This window comes from Macadamia integrifolia, chromosome 2 (genome assembly GCF_013358625.1).
Source record: "Macadamia integrifolia cultivar HAES 741 chromosome 2, SCU_Mint_v3, whole genome shotgun sequence".
NCBI lineage: Eukaryota > Viridiplantae > Streptophyta > Magnoliopsida > Proteales > Proteaceae > Macadamia > Macadamia integrifolia.
This window is the reverse complement of record NC_056558.1, coordinates 790543-797367: the sequence shown is the minus strand read 5'-3', so window position 1 is coordinate 797367 and position 6825 is coordinate 790543.

Below are 6825 nucleotides of genomic sequence, written 5' to 3'. Positions count from 1 at the left end.
ACAGATCATACATCTGAGGAGCATGGGGTGGGTCCCACAGTCGAGTTTCCTGAAGAGGACTGGTGGACCCCTGAGGAGTTAGAGCACGACACTGACTGCTCGTGCGAGAGTTGTGCTGCGGGACAGCAGTTCTGAGGCCGAGCTGAGCTCCACCTTTGAGGCCGTGCTGAGCTCCACTTCTGAGGCCGAGCTGAGCTCTTCTATGTGATGTCGAGCTGGGCTCAACCCTTGATGCTGAGCTGAGCTCTAGCCTTGATACCGAGCCGAGCTGTGTACTCTGATTGTTTTGGTGGATTCCCTTATGTACTTGATATTTGAACTTTATTTTTATTGTGTAAATATCATGCTTTCGGGCCCAAATGTATATAATTATTGTATCACTATCCGGGTATCAAGTATTTTGGGATTATTCACAGGTAAAACTTAGTATTCCGCTGATCTGATGAGTTTATATTAGTTGTGTGTATGCTGTGGTGGAATACAGTATCTGATGATCCTGGCAGGTTTAGGTTAACCGATCTTAACTCGGTCACTGGCCCGGTTCAGTGTGAACGGGGTGTGACATGATGTGTGCTGAGAAACAGATCAAGGTCATTGATAATGAAGGGAAGGAACTGATATACCAAGCGGATGTGATAAAGCGGGCTAAGAAGGTCCTCATCTCCGCTATGCAAATGGTAAAGTTGTTGAAAAATGGATGTCAGGGGTACCTCGCATCGGTGATTGATTTAGATGCAAAGGTCACACCTCCAGAGGAAGTAGAGGTAGTTAAAGAGTTCTCACATGTCTTTCCAGATGATCTGACTCAGCTACCACCTGACAGGGAGTTGGAATTTCCAATAGATTTGATTCCTGGAGCTGCCCCGATGTCCAAGGCTCCGTACATAATGGCACCAGTAGAATTAAAAGAATTACAAGTACAGTTGCAAGATCTGTTAAAGAAGGGATTCACACACCCAAGTGTATCACCTTGGGGTGTTCCAGTGTTGTTTGTTAAGAAGAAAGATGGAAGCTTGCGTATGTGCATTGATTACCAGGAGTTGAACAAGTTAACTATCAAGAACCGGTATCCATTGTCACGCATTGATGATCTGTTTGATCAACTATAAGGTGCTAGGGTATTTTCAAAGATTGACCTCAGATCCAGATATTAACTCAAAATAAAGAATAGTGATATACTAAAGACAACCTTTAGAACTTGATACAGTCATTATGAGTTCTTGGTGTTGTCTTTTGGGTTGACTAATGCACTAGCAGCTTTCATAGATTTGATGAAGTGAGTGTTTCATGATGTTCTTGACAAGTGGGTCATTGTTTTCATTGATGATATCTTGATCTACTCGAAGTCAGAAGAAGATCATGCAAAACACTTGAGGATGGTACTACAAAGACTGAGAGAGCAACAGTTGTATGCGAAATTCAGTAAATGTGAATTTTGGCTCAAACAGGTTAGATTCCTAGGACACATGGTGTCTGAAAACGGAATCGAAGTGGATCCAGATAAGGTAAAAGTCGTAGTAGACTAGGAGGTACCCAAGAGTGTAACATAAATTAGAAGTTTCTTGGGTTTGGCAGGTTACTATAGATGCTTCATCGAGAACTTTTCTCTAATTTCAGCACCAATAACCAAGTTGACTAGAAAGGGTATAAAGTTTGATTGGTCAAAGGAGTGTGAAGAAAGTTTTCAAGAGCTGAAAATGCAACTAATGTCAGCACCAGTCTTGACTATTCCTGAAGGCACAGGTGGAATGACAATGTGTACCGATGCTTCCAAAGTCGGATTGGGTTGTGTACTTATGCAACATGGCAATGTTGTAGCATATGCGTCTAGACAATTGAAGGACTATGAAAAGAACTACCATACTAATGACTTGGAGCTAACAACGGTCGTTTTTACCTTAAAGATTTGGCGTCACTACTTGTACGGTGAAAAGTGTGAAATGTATAGTGACTACAAAAGTCTTAAGTACTTTTTCACCTAAAAAAACTTGAATATGAGACAAAGGAGATGGCTTGAGCTTATGAAAGATTATAATTGTGATATTCAGTATCACCCAAGGAAGGTCAATATAGTGGCAGATGCTTTAAGCCGAAAAGCTCAAACTGTGTCACTTTCCTATCTAGCTGTCAGTCTAGAGCTAATACAGGAGGCGATGTTAATGGATGAAATCCTCTTGTACGAAGGGGCAACCTTGGAACTAGAACACCAGGCAGAAGATGTTCAATAGTTGACTATGTCCTTGGCGACTCTACAGGTACACTCATCCATCAGGAAAGAAATCATAATGAAACAGCCTTTAGATCCTGAGTTGCAGTGGATCAGATAGAAGATTCAAAAGCAAACAATGAATGACCCTAACTTTACATTGGCCAGTGATGGGGCACTGTTGTTTCGGGGTAGATTGTGTGTACCCTGCGACGAAGTAATATAAGACAAAATAGTAAAGGAGGCACATAGTTCTGAGTACTCTTTTCACCCTAAAAGTACCAAGATGTATAAAGACCTAAAGCAACACTACTGGTGGCCAGTAATGAAGTACACAATAGCTTTGTATGTATCGACTCGTCTTGCATGTTAGAAAGTCAAAGTTAAATGGCACTGACCTTTTGGCACTCTTCAACCGCTCCCAGTACCTGAATGGAAGTGGGATAACATTATAATGGACTTCGTCACCGGACTAACATGTACACCCAAGGGAATGGATGTAATTTGGGTAGTGGTTGACAGGTTTACTAAGACAACTCACTTTATTCTGATCAGGACCACTTACACCATGGATAAGCTGGCACAACTTTACATGGATAATGCTTGCATGGTGTACCAGTGAGCATTGTATTAGACAGAGACCTGAGGTTACCTCCAGATTCTGGAAAAGCTTCTAGCAAGCCTTGGGATCACAATTGAATCTAAGTACGACCTTCCATCCACAGACAAACGGATAGTCCAAGCAGACAATACAGATATTAGAAGATATGCTCCGAGCCTGTGCCATGGAAATGAGTGGCAATTGGGAGGAATATATATCTCTTATGGAGTTTTGCTTACAACAACAGCTACCAAATCACAATTGGGATGGCTCCATATAAAACATTGTATGGTAGAAAGTGAAAAATTCCTCTATACTGGGATGAAGTAGGTGAACGTCGAATGCTTGGACCAGAAATGATTCAGATGACATGTGATAAAGTCGATGTTATTAGAGAAAGAATTAAAGCAGCCCAATCACGTCAAAAGAGCTATGCAGATAGCCATAGGATGGAAATGGAATTCCAAGAGGGAGAGAAAATGTTCCTCAAAATATTTCCTACCAAAGACCTATGCAGATTTCACAAGAAAGGCAAGTTAAATCCGAGATATATTGGGCAATTTGAGATTTTGAAGCTAGTTGGAGCAGTAGCATACATGTTGGCTTTACCACCTTCCCTCAGCAGTGTTCACAATGTCTTCTATGAATCCATATTGAAGTAGTATATTCATGATCCATCCCACGTGCTACTTGTGGAACCGAAATACTTAAAAGCTAATATGACGTATGAAGAACATCCGGCTGAGATCTTAGGTCGGAAGCTGAAAACCCTCCATAACCATTCTATCGCTTTTGTGAAGATTTGTTGGGCCAACCACCCGATCGAAGAGGTATCTTGGGAGAAGGAGGATGATATTCAAACCTTGTATCCTCATCTTTTCGGACAACTAGGTACTACAATTTGGGGATGAAATTTTCAAAAGGGGGGTAATGTGATACCCTACTTTCTAAACCCGATCTAATTAACCGCATTGACTTGGTTGATCATATAGGGGCTGAATTGGAAAGAACCAACACAGGTACCGTATGGAATATGGTAGCAAGGGTGACCTTGAACTTAGGTTGGCCTGACATGACCGAGCGGGTACCAAGTGTAATACGTGCACCCAAGCCTTGCACTTGCACGTACCATGAGGCCATTTATAAAATGTAAATGTACGTACTAGTATTTGTGGGTGCCAATGTAATCTAATATTGTGTGAGAGTTTATTCCCATTGAAGCCCACCTGAGATATAACCCACCTGAGATATTGCCCACCTAAGATATACCCACCTGAGATATAATCCACTTGAGATGTACCTACCTGAGATATACCCACCTGAAATAGCCTACCTGAGATAGCCCACCTGAGATTTAGAAGATATTTTGGGGGCCCAGGTATAAAAGAGGAGACATTAATTGTCTTTTCCATCATGAATGTTAGTTGGTCGGTGGGAGAGTAAAGAAGAGAGAAAGAAGAAAGGAAAGGAGGAAGAAGAAGAAAGAAGAAGGAGAAATCGACCGTAGAGCTTCACCGGAGTTGGGTTTTGGTATTTTGAGCCTAGGTTAATGATCAATTTGCCGAGGTCTTCGACTTGATGTAGTAATTGTACATATTCCAAAGATTCTTAGAAAAACCCCCTTTCTTAAACCCTCTTTTTGATTTTTTTGGAAAGAACCCACTTAGATCTTGCCAATCTACTTGGATAATCAAATCTAAGGGGAGGTGTGTATAATGATTTTGAAGGATTTGAAAAGAGTGTTGGTGAAGATTTAGAGTGTTTGAAGGTTCTTGAGTAAAAGAAGTGAATTTGGGGTTTCATTGGTGTTCTTGAGGAGGAGGTAAGAACCTTCATTTTCTTGTGATTTGATCTTAGATCTAGATTGAGGGTACATGATTGGACCTTAGACAAGTGATTTGAGTCACCGGATCATCCCCAAACAAGTTTCCTAAGCGGGAGAAAAGTCGGGAATGATGTTGAAAAATTTTCGTTTAAAGACTAGGGGGTATTTTTACCCCATCTGTCTTCTAGTTTTAACCCACCTGAGTTCTCAGAACTCAGTTTCTGGGCTCTGGAGTAACCAACGAGCTGAAATCGGTGGGCTATGATCTTCTGGTTTTAGCCCACCTGAGTTCCCAGAACTCAGTTTTTGGGTTCTAGTATAACCGACAGGCTACATAGCCCATCGGTCTTTGGATCTAGCCCACTTGTCTTTTCAAAATTCTCAGAATTGGTCCAAATTTGATGGGTAACCCCCATTTATGATTCTAAATCCGATTTTAGTGTTTAAACATGATGATTTTGACCCTAAAATAGTGAAATGATAAACTATTATAATTATGATAGGTTACACTCAATATACGTGTACCCACACATCGGATCTTTTTCGTACCAGGTACAAGTAAGTGGGGAGTGGACTCTGATTTAATTTTAGAATGTTATGCATCATTTACCAAATGTTAGTTTAGTCATGTTATCATGTCACTTGTGTGTAGACTAGACATCACATATGTCATATCACGCATTTGAATATGCATTTACACAATATGCTATGCTTTGTATTATAATGGAATATTCATTATGTCTTGATGTATGTGATGGAGAAATTTCATTTGAACATGATATTCATGCTAGAATTAGATGCCGTAGTCGGCTTGGAAACGAGTGCATAGTGGCTCGTGGTATGGGACGCGGTGCCATTATGTAATCATATTATGCTCATATAGAGGCATGTGGCTAGGATGTGATTCATTCTTGTGCTACAATCCTTCTCAACTGGGGTTTAGGTGTTGGGGGATCATTGGGGAGAAGCATTGGATTACGGTTGTCGAAATCCTGCAGCGGTTAAAAGTACGCACGACTGATCGCTAGGGCAGTCGGTAACCCCAGTGATATATTCAGAGGGCCGATTATACTGCTTTTATCTCAGGTGGAGTCACCCATTTACTTTCTGTCATTTAAATTTGCTGGGAGTCGGCTTGCATTTTAAATTTCAATACCAACGGTGGGCCTTCTTCGACAACCCTATGGGCATATCGCGGGATGGGGTTCACGGCTCGTACCCGGGGCATACGCGCACTGTGGTTGAGTAGCACAAAACCTATCACCTAGAAATGTTGTTAGGCTAATAGGGTTAAAATGAATTGCATATAGGCGCATTTGTATTGTGACTGTTTGTGTGGTTTTCCTTGTGTGGTCTTCCTTTCCATTTACTGGGCTAGTGAGCTTATCCCACGTGCACAACTCTTTTTTAGGTGATTTTGTAGGTTACCCGCCTGGTGATCAGGAGCCGGGCCCCACTGAGGAGTTTCCATCTGAGGACTGGTGGGTCCCTGTCGAGTTCGAGCACGGTGCTAAGTGCACGTGCAAGGATTGTTCTGTGTGGCAACTGTGACTCCTGAGTGATTCTTTTAATTGTTTTTAATGTATTTCCTTTTGTTACTTTATGCTTAAATTGTTACATTTTTGTATATATATCATGCATTCGGGCCCAAATGTATCTAACTTTTATAACTCAATTTGGGTATCAAGTATTTGGGAAACTATTACAGGTATTATTATGAATAGGTCTTCCGTTGAAAATACAGGTCTTATCTTAGTTTAGTAGATGTGTACCGCAGTTATTGCATTGTTGATCCTGACAGGTTTGTGAGTTAATTGGTGTTAACTCGATCACCAACTTGATTCTCATGCGAACGAGATGCGACACTATCAATTGAACCACTAGCTCCAAGAAAACTAGCTGTCTGCCCAACCTCTTATATTCGCTTTCCTATTTTTTTGCTATAGGTGTCAAAGTCTTTTGATAAATATCCAATTTAATTTTTCTCTATATTCTGGGTCTTCTTTTGTTTTTAGTGACAAAAGTAGTGATGGATTTAATAGGGACTATTTGAATTGATGATTGTCTCCCTTGAATTCAACACATATCCACCATGCTATAGCTATTATTATTTATTATTATTATTTTTTTTATAATAGATAGAGGCTTAGAAGAGTTCAACTCATGACCACGTGATTGTGAGGTGTTGGTCCT